Raw genomic sequence first — 12,368 nt, 5'->3', positions numbered from 1 at the left:
CTATGACAGACTAGTTTGTTAACCTGTAAATTGGCTTAAATCTCAAATCCTTCCTAGTTCTTGAGAAAAGTGATAAACGTTTTCTCACACACATACATCTCCTTTTAGCTAAAGAATCAAGAATACAAATAGAGTCTAATGCTTAAATATAAATTATACATTTTCTTCCTGTATAAATATATTTCCTCCTTTTTTATTCAAATATCACTTAATAATCTTCTCTTGTTTAAATTCAATTTTATTTTGTTTTTAAATTAGCCCTTTCAAAAAAGTCAACAGATTGTATCTCTTGCCAGTATTACATTTACTGACATCACAAAGGCAGTTTGAAATCAGCCAGGATGATGGTAGTGATGATAAAATGGAGGTGTTAACTAACACTACAGTGGTAATAATTTTTCAATATGTAAGTGTCTCAAATCAACACGTTATACTTACGTAATATTATAACTTGATTATATCTCAGAAAAACTGCAAAAACAAATTCTGTCAATGGCCCAAGCCCAAAGATAACAACCTTCAAACCACTAGGAGGAAACACAAGAATTATTGTAACTATGGTCATTTAAAAAAAAAAAAGAAGGAGAAAGAATAATTTGTTTGTTTTCACATTTGATGTAGGTGGCAATCTTACTGTATTTTGTTTATAACTTTCTTACATGTAACAAAAGCTTCTTGCATTGCTTTTCTGCTTCTTTATATTTCCTTTAATACCAAAAAACATAAAAATTGTTTAAATGCCATTAGTTAACAGATTATTTTTACTTTAAAAAGATCCTTTTCCTACATCTCATTGCAGTAAACAAACTTTAAAAATTACATAAAGAAGATGAAATGTGTAACAATAAATTTTAGCATTTATCAATTAGTTTTTTCATAGATACATTTTAAGTAAAGATGTTTAACATAGTTAATGCAAAGAAAAGTATGCTATTTTATATTCTAAGAAGCAGAAGTATATTTTCCAGAATAATAACACTACCAGTAGGGAGCTATCCATTTAAGAAAGAATGCATTATTGTGCTTAAAACAGATAAAGGAAGTTTCTTTCATGAAGTCTATGTCTTTGGAAGGAGGCCAAGAGTATGACAGATCTAGAAATGAATATTTGAACCACTGACACCATAGTGTCTCCATTCACTATGTAGATTTTCCTGCCCAGAAATGTGTAAATTAGGAGAAACTGATCCACAAAGATAGCTTGTATATAGATGTTTCCTTGTTGAAATGTATTTATTTTTTTAAAAGATTTTATTTATTTATTTGACAGACAGAGATCACAAGTAGGCAGAGAGGCAGGCAGAGAGAGAGGAGGAAAACAGGCCCTCCACAGAGCAGAGAGCTTGATGCTGGTCTCCATGCCAGGATCCTGGGTAACTGACCTGAGCTGAAGGCAGAGGCTTTAAACCACTGAGCCACTCAGGCACCCCTCCTTGTTGAAATTTAAAGTAATTGACAAAATGGAAAAGATTGGTTGTTCAATAGATCACAGGTACTCTATTTTTTTAAAGATTTATTTATTTATTTTAGAGTGTGTGAGCAGGGCAGAGGGAGAGGGAAAAGGTAATAAACTTCACACTGAATGGGGAGCCTGATGTGGGGCTCCACCTCTGGACCCCATTATCATTACCTAAGCCAAAGCCAATAGTCAGATGCTTAACTGACTGAGACACCAAGGTGCCCTGAACACAAGTACTTTAAAATTAGGCACAATGGATGACTATAGTTCTAAATCTGGCCCCCAAAATAGGATGAACCAATATATTTTTTTAAAGATTTTCTTTATTTGAAAGAGAGTGAGAGAGAGCATGAAAGGGGCGAAGGTCAAAGGGAGAAGCAGACTCCCCATACACAGGACTCAATCCCAGGACTCCGGGATCATGACCTGAGCTGAAGGCAGTTGCTTAACCAACTGAGCCACCCAGGCACCTAGAATGGACCACTATTTAAATAGCCTTTGACTTGTTAAAGGAAAGATGTCTTCATCAAGATTAAAGATAAATGAAAGACCCCACCTTAAAGCAGTGGACATTGCTTTAAGAACTTTTTATTTTCAAGATTTTATTTTTTTATTTGACAGACAGAGGTCACAAGTAGGCAGAGAGGCAGGCAGAGAGAGAGAGGAGGAAGGAGGCTCCCCGCTGAGCAGAGAGCCCGATGCGGGGCTTGATCCCAGGACACTGGGATCATGACCTGAGCCGAAGGCAGAGGCTTTAACCCACTGAGCCACCCAGGCGCCCCTTAAGAACTTGATACTAATAGTGATTCTCAAGCATCCTCTCTATTATATTACAGTAAAATATTATGTCAATATCAGATGATCTTAGTAGGTCCTCTAGAAGAGATTATCCATTGAATCATTTTAGCTATTTTCTTACTGAAAACGTTTCCTTGTTTGGAAGTATGTTAGGTTAGGAGATTCTTTACAGAAAGAGGATCACATTCCAGCTAGTAGCCATACTTCATCACATGTTTATTTTCTCACTGTGAAGTCTTTACAAAGTACGGTTTCAGTAGATCTGCCATGGGTCATTACTATAACATATACTCACAGAAGTGGCTAATATCTAATTGAAACTGACTCTTTGTGGTGCTTGGGTGGCTCGATCATTAAGCACCTGCCTTTGGTCAGGTCATAATCCCTGGGAACTGGGATCTAGCCCTGCGTCTGGCTCCCTGCTGGGGGTGGTGGTGAAGCCTGCTTCTTCCTCTCCCACTTCCTCTGCTTGAATTCACTCTCTCGCTGTCTCTCTAAAGAAACGGACTCCTTGTATTAGTTCAAAAGCTTGAGGGTGAAAATAAATAATTGCTGTGAAAGACCTCTTTATTCTGTAATCTAGAAAATGCAAGATTAGTAAACCACAGAGAGTTAATTTATACAAAGGAAAGATCACTGATTCTTGTTTACTCCTTATTCATTTGAGTTTGGGTCTAATATAATCATTTCAATTTATTATAAATTGATAATTTGATAAGAATTTGCAATTTGCACCAGGAGAATACAATTCAATTCATTCCAAAGAGTGATGCCACATTTGGAGAAAGTCGGCTCAGCAGACAGGGACAGCACTCATTCCGTGATTCCTGTACTGGACTAGTATGCTGTATTCAAAGCAATGTGAAAAATAACCATGGGCTCCAGCTTTCCTTAATATCTTTCTATCTGTGCTAATTCATTTCATCCTACATCTTTGTTCATATATATGCTGTCATTGGTGCATTTCTCTTTCTCCTTCGGCGTTAACCATAGGAATTGTTTGAATGTAAATAACATGTCATAGATACATTTGCCTTGTCTGCTCACTTATTCCTGACATTTTAAAAGTACATATATAATTAATTATTTAGTTTATTATAAATCTATTATGTTGTTATAGTTAAAATTTCTTCAGTTGCAAATAACCAAAAATTGCTTCAAATAGTCTTAAGTATTTTATAGAAAATTATACGACTTTCTAGATATAGAAGTAAAGAATGTGTCAGGGACTGCAGTCAATCAGAATACAAAGAATTCTGGCTCATTTTTTGTGTCTCTGACACTCATTTTTTCTTTCCTTATTTTCTCCCTTTCCTTTTTTCTCCTTATCAAAACTGATCCTCCAAACATAAGATTCTAATGTATTAAGAATTAAAATCAAGAGCAAACTTTTACTGAAATTAGCATGGAATTTGACACAAATTTTAAGCTTGAAATCTATAGGAACATATAATGTTGGTTGATATAATTCTTAATAATAAAACAATTATTAATCGCTATAAAATTTTCCTTAGAAATATTTATTTTCACATTTGCAGAAGTCACATATTTTGGTTATTTTATGTAATCTAAAAGAATTGACATCTAAAGGTTTTCCTTTTCTCATTGATTTTCTTTCTTGATTTCTAAAAGTCAGAAATTACCTAGTATCAATCACTTGACTGAGTTAATGACAGAAGGCGTGCTGCTTTTTTTTTTAAATACAACATTAACATGATTTCAATATTGTTATGGACCTTTGAGCTCCAAATACAACACCAAAAAATTATTATATGTATTTCTTTATTATGGAGGAGACTAAAGTAAGAAAGTTTGCATGGAGCCACACTACAAAGTGAAAATCAAAATTAAAAAGTGCTTATACATTAAAATTAGTACACTTTCTATAATATACAACATATTAGAAAATCTGTTTTATATTAGCCATGTAACATATTATAGAAAACAAATTATCCAATTGTAAGCAATTAGCACTTTCATTTAGATACAGCTTGAAAAATGCATAATCTTTTCTCATAATGAGAGCCACATCTTAGACATTATCATGAGTGCCACTAATTTGGCAAGTTTTCATGAAAAAGTCAATGATTTGAAGTGTCAATCCTCTAAAAATACAGCTGAAACAAAATAACACATTAGCTATTCATGGATTAATGTAAATCATTTAAAAGAACAGCAGGAACAAGTTTGTCACAGTTAAATTCTAAATTAGTAAAAATGTTCTTTCCTGATTTATTTACTTTTTAACTGTTGTTCTTTTTCATATTGCTGCCTACATTACATTTACTGAGAGATCCCAAAACTTAAAGTTGTGAAAGTTAAAAACCAATTTATTTTCTGATTAAAATACTAGAAATACTCCTTTGTGCTTCTATGAGTGTATTTCTTAATAGAATTAAAGGAAAAAATAGTGTATTATTTATAGTGGAAGGTGTTCCTGATAAGTCATTGAAAACTAGAAAACCAAAAGCCAAAGTGAAATCCACACATATTTTTAATATAAGTAATGTTTGTGTGCAAACCCTATCATTCAAGAAGATCTCACTCGGGTACCTACTCGTAAGTGCAAATAGGCAATAGCGAAATGACAATAAAATACTAAGCTTTATTATTGGGCCAGGCAACTGTGCATTAAGTCCCATATTATAGGGAAACTTGTTAAAGCTAAAGCAGAAAATATAGTGTGCTTTATTTTTAAACACAGCTGATTGAAAACAACCAAGTAGCCTTCCAAAGAGGATATGATACCTTCTTCATGGGTCTATCAAAGATGGGTCCTGCCTGATTGGCTTTTTCCATGGAGACCTATAGCAGGAAGATGAGTCTCAGGCATTAGGTAAAGAGATATCCCAAGAAGGCAAGAGAGAATCTTCAAAGCATAAGCAATTGCATTTAACCCTGTGACCATACCCACTGGTAAATGTGGGATTCTTTATTGGAAATGGTGATCCACAAGTTTGCTCATCAGATTAAGGACATCCTTAGGGAGCACTGAGCCAGGCTTGGAAGGAGTTGTAAGTTCCTGCCAGCACTTTCATAGAATACTAGTAGATCCTACCTCTGGAAGTGAAGTCAAAGAATCCCTTTTATACACATTTTGTAACTTCAATATATTTTATCCTTCATTCTTATTTCTTATCATAGAATAATAGTGCCTTAATTACCATTGTAGGACACTTAATAGAGAAAGCATTACCTTAAATACAATTTTAAAAAACTATTAGAAAATTTATAAACCAGCACTAAAATAAATATCTATCTATATGATATTTAAGAACTATGTATTCTAATCTATTTTACTCTTGGGACATGGGTAAAATACAAGATTCATGTGACTTAGTATTATTATTTTTGACATTATATCTCCATTATATACCAGAGCCATCAAAATATTAAACATTGTTCACATTTTGTTTCCAATTTTCTAAACTAGAAGCTTAGTCTTATTTTAAATGCATGTTTTAAGGGAACTGTAAATCTTACAGTTTATAATGTAATTTGTACTTCTCATTTCTGTAATCCCCTTAAAACTGTACAGCAATAACTATTGTAGAGAATATGGTTTGTATGTAGGAATGAAATATACCTTACTATACTACTGGAAAGCTAAAATAAGCATTTTCAAAATTATTAAAAGCCATTGAATTCTTTTTTTTTTTAAGATTTTATTTATTTATTTGACAGAGAGGCAGTGAGAGAGGGAACACAAACAGGGGGAGTAGGAGAGGGAGAAGTAGGCCTCCTGCTGAGCAGGGAGCCCCATGTGGGGCTGGATCCCAGGACCCTCAGATCATGACCTGAGCTGAAGGCAGATGCTTAATGACTGAGTCACCCAGGTGCCCCCAAAAGCTACTGAATTCTAAATATGATGTGAATTTCCTCAATCAGATGAATTCAAACTGCATCTAGAAGGTGACAAGTATGTCCACTGGAAAACAAATGTTTTGTACTTTGATTAGTTAAAATAAATCAATAAAAATGAACACAGAATAATTACAGATAGTAAGTATCAATAAAATAGGAATCTAATATGATTTTCTGATCTGCTTGAATGTGAAGGTATTAATAATCTACTCAGGATTAGGAAATGGGTTACTAGGATCCCATGGAATGTGGTGATACAATTTTAGGTGTGCTGCTGGGCTGAATAACAAATAAGGTTGCCAAGAACCTCCTTGCTTTCCAACATCAAGAGATAATATTATCTTGTTGGTCTCTGCTTCAGGGCAAGAAGCATTGCAAACTTGCCTTTATGACCTTCTAGTATCATCTTTCTTCAGATCAAGATAATACACCGTGAGTAAGTCAAACATCAATAGGAAAAAAGCAATGCAGGCGCCTAGGCTTTTGAAGCAAATCCATGTACACTTTAGGAAATAATTCTCATGGAAATAGATCTTGGTTTGCTACTGAGATCCAACAGAGGTTTAATATTTGAAGTTGGGACATCAAATGACTATGATTACTAAAACACTATCACACATTGGGTGTCATCTGATATAATCAGTCTAATTTTTGTCAGACTATAGCACATCTTTATGGAAGTTGGAAAATTAGATCCTTCAAGAAGTTTCTAAAGGCACAAAGAATTGCTTGAACTGGTGACTCATTTCCTAGTGCTCCTTCTTTTTACTAAACTGTCACCTTTGCCTCTACTCATATTAATGGCCTGTGGGTTATTCTCAATATCCAGATCATTGAGTAACAAAATACTGAAATTGAATCGAAGGTAATTCTTCATATGTTGACACCAGGCAGTAATGGACTCCTGTAGATTGTAACTCAATGCAGGGTGGTCAAGGGCCTGATAGGACATCTATATAATTATAATGGATAGTAAATTTCATTGAGCCATATCCATCATGGTGTATATGACAATATGTCTTCACTGTAATAAATGCTTATACTGGAGATGGACTTTCTATCGTTATTCACCGTATTTTAGACATTAGCACAACCATGAAATACCAGAATATCTTCTTAATTACCATTGCATACTATACAATTTTGTTTGTTTCTTTTTTTTTTTTAGAGGGGGAGGGGCAAAGAGAGAAGGAGAGAGAATCTTAAGCAGGCTCCACATCTAGCAGGGTCTGATGTGGGGCTCAATCTTACAACCTTGAGATCATGACCCAAGCCAACATCAAGAGTGAGACATTTAACCAATGGAGCCACCCAGGTGCCACCATACAATTTTGCTTCTGAACAAAAAACTCACTTTACAGAAAAAGATATCAGACAATGGGATGATTTCAGGGGAAGATTAACTGATTTTGTCATGTTTCTCATGGAGAAGTAACAACAGGTCTCAGAGTAAATGGAATGGACTCTAGAAGACTCAGGCAACCAGCTAGGAGATAAACCTTGCAACTTTAAGCTGCTGTACCATTAGATTTGCTATATACTCTGATGTAATAAACATTTCTTAGTACTACTTCTCCCATTGTTAGAACATGTGGGTCCAGAAACTACAGAGTAAAAGGTAGAAGTGGGAGTGTTACTTCTCATAATTACAAACTTGCAAAATTTTTACTTCCATCCTCTATACCTTGAGCCTCTATTGTTTAAGATCTTAATTTCTAAAAGAAAAAGATTCTCCTGGAGGCTCAATAACATTTCCAATAAATTGGACATTTCAAACTGCCACCTAGTGTTTTTAGACTTCCTGTGACCCAAGAAAAACAAGAAAGAAAAAAAGGAATTATTGCGTGAACTAGATCACAATTTTAAAAGCAAAAAGAGCTGGTGCAAAACAATGTTGGTAAGAAGGTTTATGTGTACATTGACCACTGAAAACACTTTTAGGACCTGGTGTCACAGTGATAATTCTGAAACAACACAATATAGGAAGAACATGAAGGCTCAGATATTTCAGGAAAAAGATTGATGTTGTACTATCATAAAGAAACTTATCCAGAGGAGAAGCTGTCTCTAAGAAAAGGAAATATGAAATGTATAATGAGGGATGAAAATACAGCTTTTCTAAATCTTTATGTACTTAATAAGGTAGCTTAAAGTGTGTAATGCAATAATAAATAGAACTAAAAAGATAAGTAAATTATAAAGCATAGTTGGTGACTTTAACACAGCTCTCTCTCAAAAACCAAAAGAACAAGTATACAAAAATAAATTTCTAGTTAATGTAAACAAAATAAAAAATTTGATGTAATTGACATATATGAAATGTGGCATTCAATAACTACAAAATACATTTTCAAGAATGCCTGCAATGTTCTAGTTCATACATAAAGTCACAAACAACTTAAAAATGATCAAAATTATTCAGAGTATATTCTCTGATCATAGTAACTTTAATATTAAATAATAAAATAAAATTAGAAAAATGCTAACAATTTGAAAATGAAGTAAAATATCTAAATAACCCAAGGTCAAAGACAATGTCGTACTAGCAACAATAGCACAGTTTTGACTGAGAGATAAGAAAGGCATGACATATCAAGTATTGTGAAATACAGTTAAAGCAATATTTAGAAGAAAATGTTTATCCCTAAATGAACATAATAAAAGGAAAACCAGCTAAAATTCAATGATTTAAGCTGCATTATTATACCCAAAAAAATGCAAATCAAACCTAAGGATATTAAAAATGTAGGGGGGCCTGGGTGGCTCAGAGATTTAAGCCTATGCCTTCGGCTCAGGTCATGACCTCAGGGTCCTGGGATGGAGCCCCACATTGGGCTCTCTGCTCAGCAGGGAGCCTGCTTCTGCCTCTCTCTCTGCCTGCTTGTGATCTCTCTCTCTCTGTCAAATAAATAAATAAAATCTTTAAAAATCTATATGATAAAGATAACAGAATAATTCAATGATATTAAGAACAAAGGTGAACTAAGGAAAGCAAAATTAAATGTTAGTATTTTGAAAGATTAATAAAATTCATAAACCACTAGCTAGAACTTATGTACAAAAAAAGAGAGAAAAACACTAATATTAGATATAGAGAAGAATGTATCAACAGAGACCATAGAGGTATCAAAAATGTTAATAATACTATAAACTTTATTAAGTCAGTAAGTTTGATATGTTGGGTAAAATAAACCAAAGCCTAAAAATAGCACTATATAACAACCCAACTTCAGATGCCAGTCTCAAGCTCAGGCTGTTACCCGTGCTTTTTTGTTCCTACAGCCTCCTCCTGGAGTTGACTAATTTGTTAGAGTGGCTCACAGAACTGAAAGAAATTCTTTACTTACTTGATTTCCAGTTTAGTATGAAAGGACCAGTCAGGAACAGCCAGATGAAAGACATGTATAGGGAAAAGTGTGGGGAAAGACTTCTGGGGGGTGGGGCGGGGGCTTTTTTATCCTCTCCATGGTACCATTCTCATAACACCTCTATGTGTTCACCAACTGGGAAGCTCTCCAAAGTCCGTTGGTTTTTTTTTTTTTGTTTTTGTTTTTTTAATGGAGGATTCATTATATAGACATGACTGATAAAATCATTGACCACTGATGATTGATTCAACCTTCAGCCCCTTTCCCTCCCCAGAGAACAGGGGTGAGAGTAAAAGTTTCAACCTTCTTGGGGCACCTGCTTGACTCAGTCAGTTAAGTGTCTCAGGTGATGATCACAGGACCCTGAGATGGAGCCCCACATCAGGGTCTGTGCTCAACGGGAAGCCTGCTTTTCCCTCTGCCTGCTGCTCCCCCTGCTTGTGCACTCTCTCTCTTTCTCTTTATCTGTGTCAAATAAATAAATAAAATCTTTTTAAAAAATTAAAAAAAAAAAAGTTCCTACCTTCCAATCACAGGGGGGACTCCTCCAGTGTGGTTGGTTCCTTAGGTGAGGGCATTCCAAAAGTCATCTCATTATTGTAACAAAAACACCAATACCACTCTCTTCACAGGAAATTCCAAGTTTTAGGAGCTCTGTGCCAGGAAAGGGGACAGAGACCAGATAATCATTAGTTTCAGAAGTTTCTTTGCAAATTTAGAAGTTTCTTCGTACTCACTTTTCTTTCCTTGTGTCAAATCTACTGACGAAACTATTAAAAGCATTCTTCATTTTTGTCACTGTGTTTTTTTTTTATTCTGAGCAGTTCTTCTTTTCTATTCTCCCTTAAACTTCCCAACTCTCTCTCTATGTTACTTATCTACTCTTGCATATTGTCTAATATTTCCATCAGAGCCCTTTAGCATATCAATCATTTAAACCTCTCTGATACTTCTAACACCTGTGTCATATCTGAATGTGTTTTTCATGATTGCTTTGTCTCCTCAAACTGTTTTTTCACATATATAATATATACTTTTTGTTTTTTTAAGAAAGGCAGACATATTGTATTGGGTACTAGGAACTAAGCATGAGGATTTATGTTAATCTGACTAGGAGTTCAACTGTGCTTAATATGTTTCTCTCTATTCTTAACTTTGTGCTTCTCTTAATTACTCTTCTTTGGGGGAATTCTGCCTTTCAACTCAGGTATAATTCTTGTTATTATACTGGAGCCCTGTTGGTGTGGTGGTAAAATCAAGGGTAAAGCGAGTATTCTATAATCCTCTGATTAAATTTATAACTAATAATATATTATAATAAATAAATTATAGCCTATCATTGTTTTGTTGGAAAAAATGCATAAAATTTAACTATTAAAATGTGTCAGCTTGCAGATCTTATGTTTCTCTAGTCTAGATAAGCACTATTAACTTTTTGAAAAAGAAGAGCTCAGTATATGTTGGAATAATTAAGGAGGATTTATCAGTGTTACAGAATCTGAAGGATGAATGGAAATAAAACAAGCATTATGCATGGTCTAGAAAGTAAATGTATAAGGAATGTTGGTTGAACTGCCTCTAGTGGGTTCAGCTTTGTTTAAAGGGCTCATAAAAAAAAGAAAATGTAAATGCTCTTTAAAAATATGACATTGGGCTAGTTATTGAGAGGTTCAAACACATGTACTCTATCTTCCAGGAAGCACTAATCTTTGAAGATATTTGAGCAAGTGAGTGCCAACATGAAAGCTGTATGTAAAGCTAAATAAACACATGTTCGCCTCCAAAGATAACTTTCTTTGAGGTTTTCAGAAAAAAATACTGGTCCCAAGAAGATTTCAGAGTCCTTACTATAATAATAATTAATCTGAAAAGCTTGTTAACACATGAAATCTTCCTTGGAAATTTTTAGATTGCAATTTATCACAAAAATCTTTTCTCTCTTTCCATAAGCTTTATGTTTTAATATTTTGTTTAAAAAAACATGACCAGCTGTTCCACATTTTCTTTCACAGATCTTACTTCAATATGCCAAACACCTACTAGATGTAGCGTGGACTCCACATTTTATTCTCATCATGAATTTTATCACTCAGGCCTCTTAAAACTTTCCCATTCTCCCACACAAGAACTGCCATGGTGTTATTCCTCCCTCAATGGTATTGTTCTTGGTTTCTACAGCTAATTGGGATTTCCTTCTTTACGTTCATTAGGGACCACCCCCACCAAGAACTTTCCTATAATTATTGGGCATCTTAGTGGACATTTATATTTCAATTCCAAGACTATCCTATTGTTTATTTGGCTTGTTTCCAGAATGGCACTGTGGTTATGACATCTTTACAATGGTAATTTCACAAATTTTTTTTTCAGTAAGCCTTATTATATTCTCTCCTTGGTTATCTAACACTGGGTTGGTAGATGGGAAATGCAGTTGCCTGGAGGTTTGCAATCTGAAAAAACATGCGTGACTTCTAATTGCAGAAATAAGTTATGTCAGTTATCTATTATTATTATTAGTCTATCACCAACCTAAGAGCACATAATGGAGTAAAAACTCTTTGGTGATATACTGTTTAGTACTTTGTTTTTGGCTACTAAGGGAATGGAAAACATCCTAATACTCTTCCTGTTTGTGAGGACTTATATACAGCGTAAAATTGTAATTTGAACAGATAAACTTGTTTAAGAAATAGTAAGTTTTAATTAAAGCTGCATAAAAAGTAATGTTACAGCTAAGATACAAAAATTTGTCTTTCAAGATTAAATTATTAAGTTGTTTTGTAAACCTTACATGATTTATACAGTGCTAATTAAAGTATAATCAGTGAAGTAATATCGTCAAAATATGACCAATGTTTTCAATTCAAAAACAACTCACA

The sequence above is a fragment of the Lontra canadensis genome, unplaced genomic scaffold (genome assembly GCF_010015895.1).
Source record: "Lontra canadensis isolate GAN:19392208 unplaced genomic scaffold, GSC_riverotter_1.0 scaffold26, whole genome shotgun sequence".
In the NCBI taxonomy this organism is placed as follows: domain Eukaryota; kingdom Metazoa; phylum Chordata; class Mammalia; order Carnivora; family Mustelidae; genus Lontra; species Lontra canadensis.
This window is presented reverse-complemented; position numbering follows the sequence as displayed.